General features: G+C 36.8%; 1 long non-coding RNA gene across 1 annotated transcript; it reads left to right on the top strand.

Moving 5' to 3' along the window:
- Positions 1-11,202: 11,202 nt before the first annotated feature.
- Positions 11,203-25,036, top strand: LOC117295881. Its single transcript, XR_004519695.1, has 3 exons — positions 11,203-11,592; positions 22,628-22,826; positions 24,772-25,036. It is a non-coding gene; the product is annotated as an uncharacterized LOC117295881 (long non-coding RNA).
- Positions 25,037-25,792: the final 756 nt, after the last annotated feature.

The raw sequence follows: 25,792 nt of genomic DNA, 5'->3' as shown, positions 1-25,792 counted from the left end.
CCTTTTCTTTTCTTTTCTTTTTCTTCCCCTTCCCGGACCTTCCTCAGCGAGTCAAAAAGCCAGCGCTTACGATCACGTGATTTGATTCCCGGGTGATGAAGCCTTCCGCTTTTGTGGAGGAACCAATTAGAGGTTTCCGTCAAGTGGTTTTCGAGGTGGTCTTGGAGCTGTCAAATTAGAGACAAGACCAGAACACTTCGCTCTGTCCGAGACACCATCAATAAAAATACCGTGTCAGTGTTTGTTCATTTGAACACGGACCCTCTCTCATTGCTTAGAAACAATACTACAGTACATATGATGATGATGATTGGAGACTAATGGCTTCATATGGCGACTTCATTCCGACGTTCAACTCTTGAGACCCTTGTTTGAATCCAACCTTTGTCTTCAGTCTACATGTAAGTTTTTTGTCGGCCCCTTATCAATTACATCGTTTTACCTTTTTTCCTTCTTTTTTCACCTCTTGCTTAAAGAATGAGAAAAAAATCTTTGCTAGGCCCAAGCACTTCCATTAATCAGAATTTTCCCTTGACAGTCATCCGATGGCCAAAGGTCAGTTTAAATACAGCGGTGGCCAACATTTGCATCTTGCAATCAGGGAGTTTTTGTGCAAAAATCAGAGAGATACATTGCATAAAGTGGTACATTCAACATCATAAGAAAAAAGCTCCAGAATTTGGAGTTTTCATATTTGCTCACCAGAACCTGGAAAGATTGGTTTATTTTCAGGGGACTTTTTGCAGTATATTTGGCAGCTCTGCTATAAGTCCCATCCAAAGAACAAATCAATTATTAAACATATGTTAAAGCAACTGTTAAAAGCACAAGACACTATCGGTAATTACTCAAAATAATTGTAAGCATAAAAAATTACTTGGTAACAAACGATGGGGAGCTGTTGATTTTGAGAAACGACTCCTCTGAAGTAACATAGTTTTCGAGAAAGAAATAATTTTCCACTAAAATAAGTGAATTTGATTTCTAGACCTCAGAATTTGATTTTGAGGTCCCGAAATTAAGTGTCTAAAAGCAACTTCATGTGACAAGGATATGTAGAAACTTTGACGACCAATTAAGTTCAAATTTTCGCAAGTTTGTTATTTTGTACACAATATGTTGAGATCAGTCAAGTCTTTGACAATTACCAAAGGTGTCCAGCGTCTTTAAGTATCTTATCATAGATTCAAGCATTATGACCAGCCAGGCCTGGATATGAACTCACACTTTGAGAACCATATAGAACCTGAATACAGTAACACTAGACCACTCAGTCACAATGCTCCACAGGCACCGCTATCTCTGAACAAATATCATTCAGAGTCAACTGCTTTTGCAGCAAGTCCCTCTGCTCCTTCTTGAGTAGAATAAACCATCCAATGAATCAACACAGAACAACAGTTGATGATATAGAATGACAAGTTGTCGTCTTCCATGACAAAAAGAAATAAATCTAGGATGTAAAATGAATAACCAGCTGCCAATTCATTGTAACATCAGCTGGTCACTTCGTTCAATAAAGCTCCCCTAGCCATTAACTGATATGAAGTCAGAGCACAATTCTGTATTTTAAAGGGTTACACCAAAACATTTGTAAGATAGAAAATGATATGGAAAGGTTTGCGGTAACACCATGTAATGACTATCTCTTAATGAGTTGGGGTGTTTCTGAAAAAGAACTCTAGGTTTCAACTTGACAATTCAATCAGTATTCTCTGATCACATCACAACCCAGTCTCCTGATGATGACCAATTAGTAGTCCCCGCCGTAGTGAAGTTTATATTAAAGAGAAGTCCCCTCGATCCACTAAAGCTAATTAAATTTAAATCAAGTCCCTGACCATTTTCTACCCTCCGCCCATCAGGTAGTGCAGTTAACAAGCAGGACAATCTTTTCAGAACTCTACTGCGCGTAGTAGTAGAATATAAAGCAAGAAAAGATCCCAACAGAACATAATCTAATGTACCTGGCGAGTAGATACACACATGGTGTTGCCGCAAACCGAAAATATATCACACCCTTTTAAACAACTTTACTAGCTTACAGTCTGTCAAAGAATTAACAATCTGTAAACACGATCACATCACAGCCTTCCTAAACAACTTCCAATCTGTCAACAAAATAAATCCGTACTTGATGCCATCACAGTAGTCCTAAACAACTTCAATGGCTTCCAGTCTGTTCAAAAATTAGCTTTAAAGTTATATATTGCTCTCATGGAAAGCTATTCAATTCATGAATGACATATCTTGAGCAAATTTTATCGCCTTCATCACAAGTTGCACATCTTGGATCGCCTCCACATCTTGGGTCTACAAACAAACTTCTTTCATCCTAGAAATCTTGACCTTTAAATATCAGAGCTACAGAATCTCTGGACATTTCAAAACAAATTTGCTCAGTACTGCTTATGACTGACTCCATATAATATAGTTTTTTTCCACTTCTTTGTTGGTGTGAAAATTGCTCACTGGTGTGCTCTTAATTACACCCTGTTATTTATAAAATGTTTTTATTTAAGCTTTCAGGGTAGTGGTTCCTGTACTTCATAGCAGGAATTTTAAAAGCAAGTCTACAAAATTATGCTTTTACTAGAATAAGGTTTCCAGCCAAAATACCATGTTACATGTTTCATTCATGTGCTGCTCATTTCTGCTAAGCAGGAAATTGTTCATGAATTTGTTCTACTTAATCAGAAGAAATTTTATTGAGTTGCAGAACACTAAGCAAACATCTTTCTGCTGTAAAACTAAGCAGTCACAAATTGTACATCTGACATGGTAACATTATTCTGGCAAACATTATTCTTTTGTGCTTAGCTACTTGTTGTGCTTAAGCAAAATGAAAATTGGGCCCTGGTTATAAATACTCTTCATAAATCCACATCCTCCTCACATTTTTACAGATGTGCAGGCTGTCTCTAAGAATGATTGCATCCAACCTCGTCCTTTCCAGGCATTCAAGTTCAATATGCAAACCTCTCAACTGGTGGTGACACCATTACTCAATGTCTCTCCCTGCTGCTGGTCGACATTCCTAGCGAGTCAATTTAATCCTCTTCTTCTTCTACCCACTGGGGGAAATCAATTTGTTTAAAATTACAAAATGTCAAAGTTCGAGGAGGCTAACAAGCAATGCCACTGTTTCCAGTGGTGTGGTTCAACGAGAGTTTGTCAATCCTGAATGAAAGTATGATTTGGGGTTGAATTGAATTGAGTTGAATTGAATTGAATTGAATTGAATTAAATTGAATTGAATTGAATTGACTTGAATTGAATTGAACAAGAAAAACTGACTAGTGCCAGATTTGAACCAGCGACCTCCAGATTAACATGCAGTCTCTGTACCAGCTACCAGTGTAGCCACCTACACAGCAGTTAATGGCTTCTGACTAGCATGCACCCTAAAACAAAGATATTGACAAAATAGGTAGACCCCTAAAAAATACCTGAGATAGCTCAGTTGGCACAAGCCATTCGGGGTAAAGTGATCTAAGTGTGAAAAGGCCTGCCGCTATTCCTTGATGTTGCCCCCGGGGAACAGAGTACTGTGAAAAGGGCTAATAAAGTAGGGACCTCCAATTTAAATCCTTATCAAGCTCAGTGTCACACCTCAATTGACAAATCCCTATCCATCACAAGAAGAACTTTATGTATCAGTACATCAGTAATAATACCAATAATAATTAACTCACAAATGTAAATAAAGTTTGAAGGCAAAATAGCGACCATTGCAAACAAAAACAGAATCAGAAAAAAAACAGCTAATAGTAATTTTCTGTTGAAAAATGGCAGGCATTAAGGGTAATTTGATCAACGAAGATGTGATGGTGCAACACAACACCGCATTTTGAAATAATAAAACAGCTGCAGAAGATCTTATATGTCAGTGATTGATCAGACCTTGTGATGGTCGAGAAACAAGAGGATCAGATGAAGAAAGAAGGAAGAGGTATAAATGAAGTCAATTCCTTCCATACCATCAGAGCCTATAGACCAGGGGATCACCTCTAGACAAACTGTACACCTGGAGGAAGTATGTTCAAATGTATTTATTTGATGACAAGAGAAGATACATGTAGGGCTACAAACGTATGCGCAACTTACAGCTGCATGCAGCCTTTGTAAGGCCACATTTTCTTGTAAACAAATACAAAGGCACTGGTTCAGTAGAAGTTAAATTAAAGTATTGTCAACTTATTGGGTGAACAAGCATGTTTTAAGTTTCTGCTGGAAGAGAGTGCATCCAGACTCTGGAATATATTTCCTGAAGACCTCAGAAAAATGCATAACGTACATGTTGTATACGTTGTGCTTTTGTCTGAGGTCTTCAGGAAGTGACTTCCAGAGTCTTGGTGCTATGATAGAAAACGCCCTGTTCAGGTAACTGGCCAAGCAAGCTCTAAGGAATATGAAGCTTATTGCTGATAGATCTCAGACCTGGTCTTGTGAAGGAACATGTGGATGTAATGTAGAAACATGGACATGAAATAGCACAATAATTTCAGAGGAGCAATGGACAGCAAGTTAACAACACTTGTGTGTTCAATTTTCTTTGACAAATGGTCTGGCTGTTTGTTTTACTGCCAATAGCCACAAGTTGAAAAATTCAGACCAATAAAGAACTCACTCCACATCAGGGAAGTTGATACATGTAATGAGAACGTTACTCAGTTCTTAAAACCTCCCAAACTTTACATTTTTTAATTTGACTTTGGTGTTGTGGTAATTAAGTCCTCTTGAGTGATGCGTACAATCACACAAAGCAGTGCATTAATTATGTGACACTCTACCAAAACCTGCAATTTCCTGCCTGTCAAACTCAAAACTTGGTTTATTTGCTCATCAAATACATTCAAGAATAAGAGCTCTCAAGTAAAGACCCAATTAAATGTACCAAGGCCTAGGCTTTCGTTATATGTGGCGCTCAATGTCAGAATAAGGCACTTCCTGCCAAAACTCAAAACTGGGTTATTTTTTCATCAAATGCATAAGAATGAGAGATTTCAAATAACCGCTAATTATGGCCAACAAGGTACGCATTTCACATTATAAATGTAAAGAACGCTCGCTCAAGGCCTTATATGACATTTATACCATGGCTAATTTTGTACTTGTTATCTCTTTAAAATAACAGACTGCCTCATTGTTCATACAAAACCTGATATGAAAAGTGGAAAATTAATTAACTGAGTTGGCCTTTGCGCAAATGTGTGGTTAAATCCGGCGGCTGGGGCTCACACATCAACTACAATATTTAAATATCAGCCTTTTCTCTTTTAAAACTAAATTTGTTTACTCTATCTACAATGCAAGTTTACTTTACAGTACTGAGTTGAACAGTTCACAAGTAGTCTGCTACAAACACAACAGTAAATGTTTAATTAACTAGAAACCTTTCCTCAGCCTGTATACATTTTCATTCTTGTTAAGAATGAGGGAGGGAAACATCACTGCAAGCCTCGGGTCAATTTGAGAATGCCAGGCTTCGATACATTCCATTATGACATCTCCGTTGATGGATGCAGATCAACTTAAATGTCATCACACATCCATTCCTCAAAATACAGAATAAATAAATACAACTTCCGGCAATGCCATACCAACTTGCGCTTGGCAATGATTGGTTCTCACAAAACCTTCTGTTTCAACACTTAATTTAACCCATTTAAAAATGTTGCAACCTTCTAAATGTTAACATATTGTGCAAGAATAGTAATTTTAAAAGAATATTTAAAAAATGATATTGAACAATTTCAAACCAGCTTGCATTTAGCAATCACTGGTTCTCATAAAATCTGTTATTTCAACACTTTATTTGACATGTTCAACCCATTTAAATGTTGCATCGTTTGAAATGTTAACATGTGCAAGTCTAGTAAAAATAAAAAAGATTTAGAGCAATGTAATACCAGCTTGCAATTGGCAATGACCGGTTCTCACAAAACCTTCCGCTTCAACACGTCATTTAACCCATTTAAATGTTGCGTCCTTATAAATGATAGCATGTGCAAGTCTAGTCGATGATAGAAACAGCTTACAAAGACATTAGAGTCCATCTTTTTGTAGTTATATGGGGCAGTGTGACAGGTTGCTGGATTAACACAGTTTTTAATTGATCTGTCTGAGGAAAAAAAATGCATAATAATTATTATCAATATTCCTTTCATTGTTTCCCTTTCAAAATACAATTTTAAAAAGTGATTTGAAAACAACTGTACAGTCGAATAAATGGAGATTGTTTTGATCACTTGGAGACATTCTGATGTGCAGGCCTACTATTTGGTTTGTAATAATGACTTCAGATAATTTCAATTATGATTTTGCTTATATTTTTAGAATGGAAGTGAGTTTTGAATAAGAGACAGCCTGCAGCATCAGAGTTCAACTTAACGAAACGTCGAACACGTCACCATTTCTTTTCAGAACACATTTCACACACACGGTGTCACCACAAACCTTGCCAGAATGTATCTCGACCATGCCAAGTTTCAAATCCATCTCATATAATGGCATTACCACCAAGTTCACCAACCTCACTAGATTGTATCTAGTTGTAATTCCACCATGCCAATTTTCAAAAACTACTCATGTACACGTACATGGTATTACTGGTTACTGCAAACATCTCCCTTAAATTGCAAATCTTACTTAAAGGGTTTGCAAATTACTGGTAAAACCCGAAACAGTTACTTTTGATCACACAAGACCAAAACCTGGATTAGAAGCAGTACAAAAACCATCAATAACCTTTTTTACTTATGTCTCATGACTCCAATGACCAGTGACCTTAAACTTTCACAGGTTGTAATCATATAAGTTGGGTTACACACACACAGCAGATCTTTTCAAACTACGAACGCGGTCTCTGTGCTTTAAATATTCTACTCAATCCTACTCAAAAATAACAACTCAAGCAGCGGCTCCACTCATAACAGACTATCTGAATACACAAGGCTTCCAGGTATTCCATTTTATGACACTGAGCTCATCAACACAAAGCTTATAATATTATAGTGACCTTTTCAAATAGAAACGATAAAATCTAGAATGGCGTAAAGCTTGCCATTTGCTCAACTTTCTCTCTCAACTCCCAAAGGTGCCCCGTAATTTTCTTTTACAACTTCTCAAGTGTATACATTAATTACTTCCACAAACAATGGGTAGACTCGGATGAGATATTTCCGCGTTAAATATTTATGTATTCAATTTGAGTCAATTCACGCAGAAAATAGGCTTTCATTGGCAAACAAGACTGGTGATTCGAGTAGAGAAATCTTCTACTGTCCGGCTTAAAGGGACAATTTGCCTTGGATCAGGCAAATTGTTCTATGAAAAGCATTTTTTAAACCATTTGTTATGAAATGCATATGGTAGATAGATAATTTCAAAGTAGAATATAATGATCCAGACAAATATGCCTCAAAATTGCGTGATTTTCATCATACGTCGTTAACTAACACAGCACGCCATTTTGTGGAGTCAAGTTTTTACTTCAATAAAATGACTGACCATGTTGAGTTCGCAAAGTAAAAGAAAATCCGCGCAATTTCTAGGTATTATTGTCAGTGGTGTGATCAAGTGTTGTGATCAAGAGTTAAACCAAATTGTATCCAAACCAAACTACCAATACAGATGAACCTTCACGCTAAATTTCAAGGTATGTTTGTGTGGATCATTATATTGTAATTCCATATGGTACTTCCATAACAAACAGTTTCAAACGCTTTTCATAGACCAACTTGCCTGATCCATGGCAACTTGTCCCTTTAAGAGAGGGCCCCAGGATTTCGTGTCTCAAATTTGCCTTCAGGAACAGCTGGCTCATTAAATCATGAGTAAACAAACAATCAAAGACAATCATGTGTGCAATATTTTAATTGCTCTCAAGGTGAGTGCGGCAGCACATCAATGTTTCCTGGAACAAAAAGATTTAGACAATAATCACTTTGTATTTTTAGAATATTGTGGGATTTTTAAAGGGAAGTTTGGGTCTTTTGGACTGAGCCTAATTCTACAGCCCTGCATCAGCTCAAAACAGTGCTTACCAGGTTTCCTGCTAAGCTCCAGTCAGCAAGACCAGTCACTTGTGGTACATGTGGCATGGTGTTTTAGCTGGTGACTTTGTTCTGGTAAGCATAATTGTTTTATATTACTTGAGTTTTACCCTCTTAACGATAAGTGTTAGCAATGTATACTTTCCCACAGGCATATTACTTGATATGGATTCTAACCCATGACCAATGCCATTCTAGAGCAATGCTAAAGCTGCAACCAAAATATATAAACACAAAAGCCTGACACTAGGGGCCTACAAATGCATATGATAAAAATCCCAAACAAAACACAACTATTTTTCATTTTTTTCACTTAAACCTATAGCTCTTATTTTGGTGACTTTTTCAAAGTTTGGTTGTAAAGAGTGTTTAATGAAAACTCGCAGGGCAGGATTTAATCTACCCTTCCAAAAACTAACACAGATGCAGTTTCCCTTTGAGAGACTGCTTACCCAAAGTGGTTCCCATGCAACTACAGTAGTAGAAACGTTAGTACATTTTGTGTAGGGAAAGTTTACATTTTGTTTAATTGTCAAATAGTGACAGGTGTTTTAAAAACAAACCATCATCCCTCTATTTCAGTAAGCAACATTCACAAATCCCACTTCATAATTAATTGAAAGAAACACTGAATCTGAATAAAATAGTAAACAAAGCATCCTTAAAGGCAGTGGACACTATTGGTAGTTACTCAAAATAAAATCTTACTTGGTAACGAGTAATGGGGAGAGGTTGATAGTAGAGAGGTTTTGCAAGTGTACGGATATACATACAGATACCGATACGTCGTATTTTGCATACACGTTGTAACGGATACGGGAGCTCATACACGCCGTGGATAAACGGATACTGTCTGCAGACTTTTAGTTGTATTTTTGTCCCAGATCAAAAACATTTCCCACGGATTAGCTTTCACATCGTGCTTGATATAAATTTAGATAGAATTTGTTTAGTCATTTGCAAGCAAAACGATGAGAAAATGCAGTGCGTAAAACACGGGGTCTCTAAACGGTTATGTATGTCAGAAAAACACTCATGATGAATGCGAGCGTGCGCACTCAAGTGAAACATATATAGTTTGCGAAACAAAATTCAAAACGTGGCTGATGTGAACGGATACGGTTATCATATTCTTATCTGTATCTGTATCCGCACGCTTGCGAAACCTCTCTAGTATAAAACATTGTGAGAAACGGCTCCCTCTGAAGTGACGTAGTTTTTGAGAAAGAAGTAATTTTCCACGAATTTGATTTCAAGACCTCAAGTTTAGAATTTGAGGTCTCGAAATCAAGCATCTGAAAGCACACAACTTCGTGTGACAAGGGTGTTTTTTCTTTCATAGTTATCTCACAACTCCGATGACCAATCGAGCTCAAATTTTTACAGGTTTGTTATTTTATGCATATGTTGATATATACCTAGTGAGAAGACTGGTCTTTGACAATTACCAATAGTGTCCTGTGTCTTAGAGGAAACATCACACCAATTTATTGTAGTGTAAAGCCATGCCTTTGAAGCTGTAAACAAAAAATCTGAAAACAATGACCGCAGTTGAGGAAAGTTACAAGTTAAAAGCTGCCTCTCCAAACTAGAATTTGGTCACAACTTGAACCTCACAAATTTCATTTGAAGGTCACATGGTGTATGGTAACCGCTACAAAATTCATTATAAAAAGGATCGATCTAATCAAGGTTGCTAATACACAGTCCGAGAATTGGGCCAATTTAATTACTTCGCTTGACGCTTTCTTTAAAGATACAGGGAGAGGAAGAGGAATTACCCAGGATTAAAACCCGATGACATGTGGCAAATATAAAATACAAGAGCACGCAGTTCACCAATGGATAAAGTGTACGTGCATAGCATGTATGTCATTTACAGTTCCACAGCACAGCAGACATTTTTAAAACAAAATCAATATTTTTTCGCTTAAAACTGTGATCCACAACAATGGGTATTGATTGTGACAATTTAATTGTTTGTCGTTTTAATAAAACAAAAGTATTTATATAATTGCAAAAAGATGTGTACATGTAGGTGCACTCAACCAACACTGTCCTATCTCCAAAAATTGGGTAGTGGTCTGTCGAATAAGTACCTTTCACAGTCAGAAGAATGTCTAGATGTGAAAGGTCCATATTAAAAGCACTGGACACTATTGGTGATTACTCAAAATAATTGTTAGCAGACAAACTTACTTGGTAACAAGCAATGGAGAGCTGTTGATGGTATAAAACATTGCTAGAAACGGCTCCCTCTGACATGTCTGAAGTAACGTAGTTTTCGAGAAAGAAGTAATTTTCCACAAATTTGAAATCGAGACCTCAAAATTAGATTTTAAGGTCTCGAAATCAAGCATCTGACAACTTCATGTGACAAGGGTGTTTTTTCTTCCATTATTCTCTCGCAACTTCGACGACCAATTGAGTTCAAATTTTCAAGTTTTTTGTGTGTGCATATGTTGAAATACACCAAGTGAGAAGACTTGTCTTTGACAATTACCAAAAGTGTCCAGTGTCTTTAACCAAATTTAAGTAAACTCTCATTGTCAGCATGGGACAAAACAAAGAATCTATGACAAATGAAGGCTCGATACTTCAAGGAGGTAACAAAGGCGATTGCCTCATTGCCCCCAGTCGAAGCAGCCTTGATGCCCTCAAAATGCTGTGTAGAAAATTTCCTCAAAGAAAATTATTGCCTTGGTGCATTTGCCCTTTCAAAAATGATGCATACAGGCCTGTGTATAATCTGTGTCAAAAACAACTTGGCGCTGTAATTTTGTGAATAGCTTGCTATGAACTCATGAAATCTATAAGTATCAGATGCAACTCCTCTTTAAGCAAATCATCTGTCGGTGGCACTGAACCCTCGAAACAATATTTTCTAAGAAGATGATGGTATGTGAAACTCTATCTGCCCCTACAGGTGAAGACAACCCCGAAGGATAAAATTCCACTCCTCAGATCCAAGCCTCCCCATCCGCCTCCTCCCCCTCCCCCCCCCCCCCCCCCTTCACAATGTGAGTGACGCTAGCCAATGCAAAAACCATCGTCAATAATCGCAAGGGTCGTGAAATCCCCATCAATATAGATAGATGCTTGCTGTATAACTACAGCCTGACGCAGTCCACTACACAGGCAGCATTCTGTGTGAGCCAGCATTTGTGGTGTGAGCATGTGTGTGGGCAGAGCAGTGTCTCACCACTATACAGCACGGCTAATGAACCGACGGACCACCGCCGTAGCTATCTAATCTCTCAATATACAGGGATACCAATACATCTAACTGTATGAAGAGACAAGGGTCCCTGTATTTAATTGGGCAGTTGTGAGGACTGCCGCTGCAGTCTGCGTACTTACCTTCCACTCGTCGGCATCACGGTATACCTGCACGCTGACGGGAAGATCCGACGACGGCTTGAAAAAATGGCAGGCATTCTCTGTGGCAACGACTGAAACCTGCAGCTGGATTTTTAAAATAATAAAGCAGTATTGGAAGTGTATACTGATGGAATAAAACTCCGGCAAGAAAAAGGTAAGAGGCTAACCCTATGGCAATTGATAAATGTCATTTCTATTCTGAATATTGTTTACTCACTCCTCACATAGTTTTTTAAAAGCATGTGGGTTTATAGCATCTAAGTCTAAGATTAGATAAAAGGGTTGTACCAGGCAGAAAAACTTCTTTTCCTAATTCAATGTAAAGTTTCCATTGTACACAATTGCATCAAATCTATACTCTGCATCTCTTCATTGGTAGTAATTGGCATTAAATTGTTTCATATAAAAGGAGAAATTTAAGAGTTTCAAGTGATAATATATTTTTATAAAGTGGCATTTCTTGTTAGCATGAAATCTTCTTTTTCCTCATGTTGTGTATTTCCTATTTCAAGTGATCCAACATGACCAAATTGTTCACCGGAATGTATGATCTGAGCAGCTTGAATCAAAAGAAGCAGACTTGCATCTTATATATAAGATGCAAGTCTGCTTATATGCACCCTTTACTATTCTTTAAAACTCTTTAACACAAACAACATAACAATTTAAGAACTTCTTTAGAAGGTAGAATTAGCTTTTGCAACATTCTAATGGCCCAATGTTTATACCCTAGAAGAGCCTTTCTTGAAGACAGAGTCTTTCTCAAAGCCTTCTAGAAAGACTGCTTGGTTCAAAACATCAAGCCATTTTGCAAATAAATTATCGAATCACAATTCTTAAATTAAAAAAAAACGTTATAGATTATTCTGTATGAATTAAAATGATCTTGCTCTTTGTCAAGCAAAACATATTTATTTCAAAACTAGATCTTAATAATATAATGGAAAACTGCAACAGGGAAAACCAATATTATGTACTGCATTTTCACACACACACACACACACACACCCCCCCCCCCCCCACATTTCAGAGTGTAGAGTGGATTTATAGTTTCTGTGTACATTTTGTGTTTATGGTGAACAAATTCAACTGACTACGATCTATTTGTGAGTTATTTAAAAAAAATATTGAATGTTTTTTGTTCATGCACAGTCAGGGAGTATAATCACTCAATGAAATCTGGCTTTTCCATTTCACTTTGCTATAACTCATGAAACCGCGGAATAGACCAGATTTCACCTTGTGAATATATTCTGCAACGATGCACTCATAGGTATCAAATATTTATACATATTTTTCGGTTCTACCTTTAAGGGTAAACCAACACAACACACTTTAATAAATTACAATCATGGTTGTCGTTTTGAGTTTATTATGATTATACAAAAATGCTCATTATTCATGTTATTAGCAATATCAAATAATTTAATTATGTCAATTTAATAAATAAAACTGCATTGGGAATACAGACTGTCGGTATTACTTTTGCACCGATGTGGTTGAACCATCTGTTCTAGAATGCGGGGGTAGTGCATTTAGATCCCAATCTAGTAGTACACCTGTGGATTTAATTTTGCCACAGGGTTCAGAATGCACTGCTAGTCAGTGCCATTATCAGCCATTGGTGCAAGGGTAAAGACCACAACAATAATCAAGTGTTTAGATTTCATAGGAATCCCACAAGACCCTAATCTGCATTCTTGTAGTAATCTTAGAAATTTGATGAACAAAAGATGTCGTCATCTTTTTCCACTTAATGTTATAAAAGTACTTGCACCTTTCAAAATCTACACCTACATAAGTTCTCATCAAAGCCTGTTTGGCATTAAGGTGAGGGAACAGTGTGTGGTGCTTCCAGCATTGGACACTTACAATGTGCTTTTACATTTTAATTATTTTAATAAACCCCTTTCACCAGGTGAAGCCAAGTGAAATGGAAAAGCCAGAATTCAATGAGCGTTAACGCTGCGACGTTGCGACTTTGCAAAAACAAACTGCACTCAACATCTGTATTACATGTATTATATACATGTAACTCACACAATGTGCTTATTGCGTATTTTCACCATTTGAGAGGTTTCTTTTAACCTTGCCTTTCCATATGGGTTTTTACAAACAGCAATGACAAATAATTCTACGCAACAAATTATGGAATTTATATCCAAGTTTCCCAAATGTCTACCTGATTTTTTTTCAACTGATGATATGTGACATAAAACTGAAGACATAAAGCAGTCATCCCCTGTGGTCAACAACGGGGCATGTCACAAGAGAGACACTATGTCCTCACTCTACGCTTTGTCCGAATCCCTGGGGAGGAGGCCGCAACCAATTGTTTAAAACACAAAACAAATATCACACTTCACAACTGAGGCCAGTCTTCCCCTCTGTGGTCTGCCGAAGGCAAGAGTCATCATTTAAACATATGAGAAATAATTGCATTTAGTATGATTTTTTTTTTCTATGAGTACTTCATACTACAGTCTGATGCTTCACAGAGCTAGTGGAGGCAATTGCCTACGTGCACCTGGTCAATGCCTTGGTGAACTTCTGAAGTGTTCCAGTAGAAATTTAAATCTCCCTCAAAGTGTCTTCTGATATTAAAGACAAACTACCTTGCCCGTTATAAGAACAAAGCATCATTTTTTTTTAAATTTTTTTTTTTTGGGGGGGGGGGGGGTGTTTTGAAAGGTTCCGTATCAGTAAAATTATTATTTTGAGTCAATGAGCTGTTTGGGGACAAATATCTTAAACAAAGCAGTATTTTAGACAAGAAAATGCTTATCAGTAAATGTTTGTTTACTTATAAATGAATGTGTTTTATGCAAGTTCAACCCAAACAAGATAAGAAAATACATTTTAGTAAAACAAAACTCAGAAGAGCCGAGGATAACAAAATTCTAGATTGTAGGATGGAGGGAAACATGCACAAGGCTTTGGCAGCTCCAAAGAGATGCAATACATGTACTTGGAATAATGCTGTTGCCACTTAGATCATAGAGCATTGAAGATTCAATCCACTATTCACTTCGCTTTTGACTCATCATTCAATCCCAATCGTACCTTTAAAGCAAACAGAGTTCAACAGCCATTTGAGATCTTCACAGCTCACGCTTCAGTTGATCTTACAAAATTTAATATTTTGAATAATGTGACTCATTGATCTAATACATCATGCATGATGTTCATACGAGAACAGAAGCCAAGAATTATCTCTGATTAGTTTTCCATGGGTCAACTTTGGTAGCAGCGCTGAGCGCAGCGAGACACAACTGTGTTTCTTAGATCAACCGTTCTCACTTTGTCACGTAATGATCTACTTCACTTGCAAATTAAAGCAACAACATTGCAATTTTATCAGCTTACTCAAATACAAAATATAGAATTTCTTTTGACTCATCGACTTTACTGATACATTGTACATTGTGTATTTTAGTTGGTAATCTCATTCTGGTAAGCATAAATTGTTTGTGCTAAGCTATTTTTGGTGCTTATGTATAAGCAGCGCCATGAAATTGGGCTCAAATAATAAGACAATTCACCTCACAAGTCAACTTAACATTGGACTTGTCTTACCTCGATAAATTATCTTGCCAAGAGATCTTCACTGAAATCTATGATGTGGTTGTTCAACTAGGAGCAACTCACTTTCGATTTCAATGCTGGCCCAGCCCGGTGTAATTCAGTTCCTGATAGCTGTAGAAAAGCAAACTCACTTTCATTCAAGACATTTCTGCAGACCCACTTGTTTTGTCGACAGTGATTTTTTTGGGGGACCATCTTTGATTCGTATTATTGTTTTTAAGACACATCCTAGCGCTTATTGATGATTTCCTAAAGTCCTCCTTGCCAACTCCGTTCTGGCAATTCAAACCTCCTCATTGATCCTAAATCTAATTGTAGGGTGACTGATCTTTTCCTCATGCTTTTCCATGCCTATGGAATAATTTCCATCGCAGGTCAAGAAAACCCCTCAAAACTCGTCTTTTTAATGAAGCATAACTTGCATGCTGTTTTCTGGGATTACTGCTGTATCCTTATATTTTAGTATTCTCCTATACTGATTATGTATAGAGCTGTGAACCCTTTTGTGGCATGGTTGGCATAGTGCACAAAGCATTCATCTTTCACTGATGTGGCCCTGGTTTGATTCCCGGCTAAGGCCATATATGAGTGGAGTTGCGCACTGTTTCTCTCCAACGCCACAAGGTTTTTTCTCCCCTCCCGAGTTTTCCTCCCCCTCAGAAAAAAATCAGATACTTTTGATGGATGGCTAACCTCCATGTTCGATTGGGTTGATGTGGCTGGCTGCCATATGCACCCTTGCATCCCAGCAACTATAAAACATGTTGTAGCCGCGTCCTTCACAATTCAGCTTCTCAGCTGCAAGTAAGAATGATTAGCCTCCCAAATTATTGTTAATTATAATTATTACAACTTGTAAATTATTACATTATTATTGATAGTAAAATTAGGTTCAATAAATCATCTAGAACAGACTCCTTTAAGATTCAGTCAGCCGTCTTTCATCCTTGCATCCATACACCATTGCAGTAAGCCGACTTATTCCATCGTTGATTTGATGAGGAAACTTTATTTTGTTATTCAGAGAAATGGCATGGCACTTGTAGCACTCCATACTTTTTACCAATATAAATTTCTGGCAATAAAACCATGGAGCTATAATAAAACCAAGGATGCCTGATTAACTGGACTTAATCACCTCTTAAACAAGCATGAGAAAACCTGTAAACAATGATGCTTGCTATGTGAACCAGAAACACAAGGGCTAAACCCTACTCCTCCATGATAAGTGCTTTTTTTTTACAAGCACTACCTCTCCTAGTACACCAGCTGAAGGGCAAAGCAATTATACTATGGCAAAATATTTTACTCAAGGAAAACAAGTGCCAGGGCTCAATGAGACTCGAACCCAAACTCTGCTGATCAGAAACACAAGAGCTCAGTCCAGTGCTCCTTACGGCTCGGCCATGCCTTGCCATAACACAGCGCCATAAAAATACACCCTAGCTGTAGGAAAGTAAAACCTTTACACAGGTGATGCACTTTTTAAAAATGAAGTTTTTGTATGGTATGTAACCCATAATAGGGATTCGAACCCAAGTTGGGCCAGCACGGTCACTTGTGTGCAATAGGAATGCTCGCTCTAGTTCTAGAGGCTCCTGCATTATGCACTGTATAAATAATATTATTTATATTGTTGGCTAAAATTGGATAAAATCTCAAGAGAAGCCTTGTATTTTTGCCCGAATGAGTTGAAAACTTGGGGTATGGATTCACCTTTTTGTGAACGGTGACAATGTCAGAAATATGATTAATTTCATTTCATTACGACTGGTAGTGAAACTGTGGATGCTGCATACCTACTTGTATGTTAACTGATCATGGCAAACTTTCATGGTGATGGTTACTATACTAGCACTGTTTCAAGCTTAAAAGGATTTGCTGAATTTCAAGCTACAAGCAACGAAGCCATAATTATCACACAAAATATGCTAAATACATAATGTATATAGGCCTTATGTATCAGCTACACTGTAGGCGTTTAGTTGGTAAACATGTCGTGAAAATGCACTCTAGTTGTTAGAAGGTAAAACCCTTCATTCATGTTCTTGGGAACTGCATAAATGGTTAATGCATGTAAACGTACATATACGTGCCCTTAGGCTTGCATGCAATAGTGAGAATTTCAGCATAATATAAATATACATTCATTGCCGGATCGATAATTCAATAAGTTTAAAAAGATGTTTGCAAGGTTGGTCCTGTATTAGCATACAAACAACTTGTCATTTGGTAATCATTTGTACAATTACAGTAATAGACAAAAACATTAAAACAACACACTTTGACTTGTTTTTTTATAAGATTTAAAGTGATATAGCAAACAATCATAGGGTAATTTTTCACTTTGTTTTCTATGGGCACAACCCAACCTGGTTGTTTTTTTCTTTTTCTTCTTTCCTCGTTATTTTTGTTTTACATTTTTAAAATGATACTTGACGAAGGTGATGCATCCAGCAGAGCTGGGGGACCTCACATTAAAAAAAAAATAAATAAAAAGTAAAACAAAATAAAGTGACAAGACTTGACAGAAGGTGCATAAAAAGAGAAATACAAAACAAAACAATCATTAAGTTTAAAGACAAACGGACGGAATTCAACACCTCAGCAGCTCAAAGAGTGACTAGAGGTACTTGTACATGGTGTTATCCACACTACTAACTCTAGGGATTGTAACTCTGCCTTGCAAAGTGTTTCAAATCCTATTCATTACTTCAGTTTTGTGTTACCAAAAACCTAATATCTCCACCATGCAAAGTTTCAAATCCTATGGTGTTACTGCAAGCCTTATTATATTGTATCTCCATTATGCAAAGTTTAAAATCCTACTCATGCACATGTACATTGTTACAAGAACCTTACCATTATTTTCTTCACCTAGCAAAGTTTTAAATCGAACTCATGCACACATTTACATTTATAACACAAACCTTAGATTACATTTTCACCGTTTCAAACTAGCATTCCCTTTGATGTCATTTCCTTTAAGGGCACTGGACACTATTGGAAATTACTCAAAATGATTGTTAGCATAAACCTTACTTGGTGACGAGTAATGGGGAGGGGTTGATGGTATAAAACATTGTGAGAAACGGCTCCCTCTGAAGTAACGTAGTTTTCGAGAAAGAAGTAATTTTCCATGAATTTGATTTCGAGACCTCAAGTTTAGAATTTGAGGTCTCGAAATCAAGCATCTGAAAGCACACAACTTCGTGTGACAAGTGTTTTTTCTTCTTTCATAGTTATCTCGCAACTCTGACGACCAATCGAGCTCAAATTTTCACAGGTTTGTTATTTTATGCATGTTGAGATACACTAAGCGAAAACACTGGTCTTTGACAATTACCAATAGTGTCCATTGTCTTTAACTTGTTCCTTACCGCGAAATAAAAATGACAGAGGTCCACAATAGAATAGCACAACTGATCTGAACTGACAGATTCCAGTTCAACTTGCTCTTCCATGTCGGTCTCAGGATATACTTTCAGAAAGTATTCAAAAGTGTTTCTTTTTAGGCCTTACGCACCTTATTGGTGGATATGTCTGCTATAATACGCTGTAAGCCTATGAATTTGATCATTCAGAGTGCAAGAGCATTTTTATTTTCGAAAGGGAACATCTTAAAAAGGAAATGTTTTGAAGGGGCACCAAGGTATCAGGGCAACTGAGCCTAAAAGCCTTCATGGCCTCCATTGGCCTGGTTTTATCCACAAACGCACCCAGTACACTCAAAAAAGGATTTGATAAAAAAACTATATTTCCTTTTTTCTTTTGTTATTTCCAATCCCATGCTTTGCTTTGATATACCAAATGGAATAAGCAGCGTCATTTTACTGTGAAAAATCTGCCTAATCAATTCAGTGAAAGAAGATTATTATTCAGGCTGAATAAAAACTGGCCGCTTTGCCTTTGACGGCGTTCAAGAATTAAAATATATGAAAATATAAATCAATTATAATCTGAATGCGTAACTGAGCGTGTAGCTTTAAAGAAATATTTATATTTCTACCTTCATGCTTTAATACTCCACAATTTAAATGCCGGCGGACATGGATAGCCTGCTAAAATATGAAATGTCAAGATGGTATGCTAAGGTGTGCACCCGTATAACGAACAGCCCAATATGATAAGGGCCCCTAGGAACTCTGCATCGCGGTTGACGACGACAGCGTGCTCTGGAGGAGGGCTTGCTGTGTTTACAGTAGCACGGCACGACGGATGGCGATGAGGCAGGGGGGGGGGCAGGGGTGAATGCTGTGTTCTTGGTTAATTGGCGGGCTCTCAACGGGCATGCCAACAGGATAAGTTAGGTATCCTTTGTATCACACTGTAAATATGGCTGCTTGAGTGGCAGATTACACCTTCAACGCTGTCTGAAACTTGAGCTGGCTTAAATATTAATTTATCAGTTTTTATTGGACTGTCTGTTACAGACTAGCGTCTAGTAGGCTGCATGAATGTTAGACAATTATGGTTTTTTATACAGATTCATGTCTTGTTTAGATCAACTAGTTAAAATAACTTAGACTATTCTCACAGTGAATTGTTATGAAATCAAACCGAGGAAAGTATGACCTGGTTCCTTCATATTACCTCTTTATTTAAGTTTTTTTTTTTTTTCCATTCTTGCTAAGATAGTCTTCAATCCCGTCTTGGTCATTATCATTTTAGTCTGTAAATCACACAGCTAGGCTAGGGCCTTGAGACAAAAAATCTTTCCTGTTGGCACGCGCTATATTTATTCATAAGTTGGCCAATAAAGTATACCAAAACATTGAGCAATATGTAACACAGTTGAAGTTAATGACAGTTATGAAACCTAAAATTACCTCGAACTGCACGTTTAATAACTGAACATCTTCGGTTAAACACAAATTTCTGCAACATTTTGGGCCAAAAGCTATGAAACTTGAAAATGTAACTTACAGGCAGACCACGGAGGCTATGACCTCTGTTGCCCCTAGTCTTGGCCTTGGTGCCCCTTCAAAAGTTTCTCATTGACTTTAGGATTTTCCAATTGGAGTGCCCTTTGCACAATGAAAATGGCCTTGCCCTTTCAAAGATGAAATTCCAGGCCTGTAGGGGGCCTATGTCTCCTGACTGAAGTAGTTCATGCAGATTTTTTAAAAATGCAGTAATGCAGTCTAATCCTATATGCCTGTAGGGCAGAAATCACTAAGTGGAGTACTAAAAAGCTTGCACTAAAGTTGTAAGTACCAAGCCGTCTTAAGTAAGGCACTTAACTGCCTTCAAGAAACAGCTAAGTACTTATCTTAAAATACTTCTTAAACCCCAACCTCAGGTCTGTAAATACATGCTCTTATATCTTATTTAGGGTGGTCGAGTTGGCATAGTTACAACTAGTTGTATCTTTGATCTTGCCTTCCACCTCTAGGGCTCGGTTCGAATCACGCCAGGGCACTACGAGGATTTGGTTTTCAGTCCCTATCCGACTGCTTGGGTTTCTCTTACGCAATTCTCTAGAGTTTTCCTCCAACATCTAAAACTGAAACGTCCTTCCTTGTCTTCTCTCAGGGGTTTTTGCCTAGTACAGTGATTAAGTTGGCTTTTCTGTGAGTCCTTGGCCTCACAACCAGAATAATGGAATAAAATGAAATGAAAATAAAATATCCATTTCAATCTTGCATAAAAACAGAACCATAGTTTACAGTAAACTGAAAATAACGCTGGTTAGTAACTCAATACAATATAAAATAGATAAACAGCCACAATCAAATTAAGCATCGCTCTCAACCAGACAGCACAGCTCTGTGGAGATCTCACAGACAATCCCATTAAGCTATATTGAATGCACCGAACAATTATGACAAATCTGCCTTCTTGTTGGTTGTTAAGTTTACAGGATTGCACAAGGGTTTATTTTTCTATTATTTATTTTCTACTTTCCCCGCTTGAGATTCAGAGAATAGCACAAGACAGGAGAGAATGGGAAAGCTTTTGTCCACCTGCCGTGCAGTCAACTGATGATGATGAGGGTTTAATTTAGATATTAATAATATAATTTGTGTTTTACCCTAACATCCATGTGTACTAAAAGCACTGTATACACGGTACTTTTGCGATTTTCTTTCACAACCTTTGCATTATTAGAGCAGATGTCTTACCACTAGACCACCGAGCTACAACACTATAAGGTTTGGGTAAATTTGTGCGTATAGACCATAGAAATAGAACGTGTTACACAGTAAAGTGTGCACTTTTTTTGGCGACGCAGCGTTTACACATAAACCTATTGACCACCAACGTTCATGGTGAGCGTCAGTTGCCGCGTGTGATGATCGTATCGCGGCCGACATACCTCAAAAAGGCTTGATGGTTACAGACAGTTTTAATCCTTAGCTGAGGATATCGCAATGATTTATTAAATGTTAATTTTTGCATTATCGCATTAATTAAATTATAATCTGTACCCTCTAATTAGAGATTACAATTTGTTTTTGTTTTTTCTTTACATTAGATGCAAAGAATAACTAACGATCTGATGTTTTGACTCTAGCAGTGTCTTTCTCAAATAGTTATGTCTGAAATCATAATTTTTTTATATCCAGATTGCTCTTGAAAATGTGTAATAAAAAAACTCCACTATAACAAAAAATAAAGGCAATCTGAAGGGTCTAAATACAAATCTGCCATGTTTAATGTAGAATATGCCTCGATCATGATCCATAAATCCAACTATGAAGTAATGTAAAAGTGATCTCGTAATTTAAATAAAATTCTTCAAATTTTTCATGTGGAAAATGCCACCATCATCCAAAATGGGAAAGACATCTGTTGTATATAAACAAACATTAAGCAACCCTGGATCTCAATACACATACAGTCAATCATCTGCATCAGCTATTTGACACAATTAATTAATCACGGAGTCTTAATATCAAACAGAAAATTGGCTCTAACTTAAAGGGAAGGTATACATTTGGTAACATCTCATTAATGGCAATACAAACTATTGGTTATAAAAAAGCCTGCAGCAGCTTCAATTAGTATAAAGCATTTTGAGAAACATTTCACTTCACTTACGAATGGTTATGTAAAAAGATAAAAGATTTTATGCCCCAACATTAAAATCTGAGATTGTAATGCTTTTGTAAAATATACATATGTACTATACGTGGAACTGTTTGGCCTAGTTCGTTCCAAATTTTCAGCAATATCCCAAAATGGTAGTACACCTTTTTAAATGAAGTTGTCTATAACTTTTATAGGGTTCTAACAATTGAATGGCTTCAAAAACCAAAGGTAAACTTTGCCTTTAAAGACCCACTGGAGCAACGACTAGACTCTGCTAGGGTTGAATTAGGCTGTTATTAACTTTGTTGTAAAAAGTTTAAGAAATGATAAAAGAAAATTCGATAATAAGTTTGCATCAAATAAATAAAGCATCTCACCCCAAGTTTGAACTTTGTTTAAATGTTAATATTATCAAATAATTGATATTATATGATTGAAATTGTGTTCATAAAAAGATTGGTGAGTACTTTTTATTTAAAGAATTTATTTAAAACATAATTAATAAAAAAGAATGATTTCATAAAATATAAAATAGTCTTCATTCAAGACATTTTCTTGTTTTTCGATAGATAGAAGCGAGACTAACAGTCTACTGGTCATATAAGACCCAGCCACGACCCTCAGCTTGAGTCAACACTGGATCGAGGAGATAGAGATCTCTAATATTTCAATTGATACAATTGGAGAGTTGACAGGATAAAGTTACAATAGTCAAACACAAAAGCGGAGAGAAAATGAAGTATGCATGAGATATATGTCAGCCCTAGAGTAAGTGATGTATGACAATAATAAAAGTTTGATGAAACCAAATCTGGCCATGGCTTATAGAGGCAACACTTGTCACCTACTCCTCCCCCCAAAAAGAATTCTGATCATCTTCAATTTGTATGACTTTAAAAACTGTATATCTTACCATTTTTCTACTGCTATTTTGGACAGATTTTTTAAATTGTTTTGTTTGCTTGTAGTAAAGGCAGTGGACACTATTGGTAGTTACTCAAAATAATTATAAGCATAAAATGTTACTTGGTAACAAGTACATGTAGTAGGGAGAGGTCAGAGTTTGGTAGTATAAAACATTGTGTGAAACGGCTCCCTCGGAAATGACGTAGTGTTCGAGAAAGAAGTAATTTTCGACGAATTTGACTTCGAGACCTCAGACAGAATTGGATTTTTAGGTCTCAAAATCAAGTATCTGAAAGTACATAACTTCGTGTGACAAGGGTGTTTTTTTCTTTCATACTTATCTCGCAACTTCAACGACCAATTAAGCTCAAATTTTCACAGGTTTGTTACATGTTATGCATATGTTGAGATACACCAAGTGAGAAGACAATAACCAATAATGTACAGTGTCTTTAACTATGTTTTGTTTATCTTATTTTTATTTATCTATTTAATAAAAAATAAAAAAAAATCCATTATTCTTTTATCTTTTTTATGTACTTATTCATTTGATTGTTTTACAAATATTCAAATGTTTGTGTATTAATTCATTTATCTTAAATAAAGACTCCTAACGTGACTTTATGAATGAGGTCTCAGTTTCGACCAATATGATGATGATGCATACACCATTCAGTTGGCCTGCGTGCCTGTTCAGGGTTTCCCTTTTGGACCTCATGTCATATTTTGGTGGTGGTTGCAATAAATGTAATTAACTACGAATCAATATTGATCAAAATTTTAAGCTCAAACTAGAAACTATGTTTGTTTTCCCTCACATTGTGTTTTATATATTTATTAAATGTACACTATTTGTGTCATATTAAAGTAAATAACCAAATGACAAATAAATGAACAACCAATCCTTGAGGCATAAACTGGAAGTTCAACTGATACAGATTATTCAAATCCGAGCCTCAGACAGGAGCTTGTATGAGGATTGTACTGCTTTCATTTCCTACTGCTTGCTAGAGTTAACCCCATAAGGGTTTTAATAAACTGAACATTTCTTCATCAAGTCTTCATCCTGCTATTGGCACTAATTGCCCTATTGGATGTGTAGTTAAATAAGTTAAGGAACAGAAAACTGGGCTGGGCAAAAATGCAGAGTTTCACAAAAAGCTCCTGAGCGCCCAAAACAGCACTGGTAGAGATGTCACACTACATACTCGATCAAAATGAGACAATGGAAAATGGAAATGATAGATACCATAGATATGGAAATTTGCATTTCATATCCGCAGTCTATAATTAACCAGTTTGCAGTCTGTGTGCTTCTTGCAGATAGGGTCATACGTTGGTAATGAGACCCAGAAAAACAATAGTGTGACTGCTATCCAAAAGCCTACTTGTTATGGTTATGTGAGCATCCGTTGAAATTATTTCATCTAAAATTACCCCATTGTCATTACAAATCAATAAAAACATTTCAATATGATTCATGCATGAGTCGTTTTTTCAGATTTCTGGGTCAGAGTCATTTCCCAAATGCCAAATGCTTCCCAAATGCTACACCCAGATATGCAGTTTGTACAAGCTGACAAGTGGAAAGAGTCAATGTTCTTCTGAAAATACCGCGACAGGTTTTTGCTGTTTCCTAAACAAGTTGCCACTGTGTTCACACAGATGTGACTTTTACTGTACATATATCTTTCTTGTTAATTTGGCAACTCAGTGAGATCAGGCTGCATGTATAGCAGTTCAAACATCTGTCTTAGAATAATGTTTGGTTCCTAATCAAGTTGCCTTTGATTTTCTTTTCTCCCAGGACTGGGAAGACCGAAGCAATAATGGTTAAGTGTCTTACTTAAGGGCACAAGCGTCACGACCTGCACTTGATCCCACACTCTGCTGATCAGGAACACCAGAGCTTAAGTCCGAAGCTTACCGCTCATCATCAGCCACAACACGCCACAAGTGAGTAATATTAGTTCAGTATGCAAAGCCTTACAATGAACTGAAACTTTACAGTACATACAAGTTTATGGGCTTAAAATATTTTAAAACATTTTTAGCTTTAAAAACTTGCTTGTAAAAACCCCATCCCACGCTGTATTTATTACATGGTATCTGCAATGGCATTGAGGATGCCTCTGATGCATAACACATTAATGCTGATAAATCCTTTCCCAGGGATGTACATGTCTATTTTAAAAGCTGTTTTTTTACATTGACTTTGCTTAATTAGTCGTTACATGGTGATCAATATAAGGTGGCCTCTTTGTCAAGACCACACTTCCCCAAAACCAATTTATTTCATCCTTGCTCAGTGTTTTCTGCCATTCCCGAGAGACATTATTGTCAAGGATACAGGATTGGTAATGGATAACAAACATCATTGTTCAACTTTAGTCTGAAAACTTACTGATTATGAAGTTTATACTAGAACCATTTTTTCTGTGAAATATTTCCCTCTGAAATATTTGAGAAAACTCATAAACAAAAACTCAACAGCTGATTTTAGTTGTTACAACCAACACTGTGTTTACACGTTAAAAATTGTGCATAGGTTTTCACTATTTTCTTCTGACTCACACAACGGATTAAGCACAAAATTTCAGGTTTTTTTTTCTTTTTCATGAGCAGGGTTGATCACACAAAACATGACCACTGCCTCCAACCATTTTGTCAGCTCCACCAGTTCTGTATAACACATATACACTTGCTTAAATTCACATCACGCTGCAATTCATATTGTTGCTGCATCATCATTGGTCAGACTGGACTGTGATGCTGAAAACCACTTAACCCCGTGCAATTTTAGTGCCAATAATGGCCCCAAAAAACAC

The sequence above is a fragment of the Asterias rubens genome, chromosome 10, assembly GCF_902459465.1.
Source record: "Asterias rubens chromosome 10, eAstRub1.3, whole genome shotgun sequence".
In the NCBI taxonomy this organism is placed as follows: domain Eukaryota; kingdom Metazoa; phylum Echinodermata; class Asteroidea; order Forcipulatida; family Asteriidae; genus Asterias; species Asterias rubens.
The sequence above is the reverse complement of the archived record's forward strand: the minus strand, read 5'-3'. Positions and strand labels throughout refer to the sequence as shown.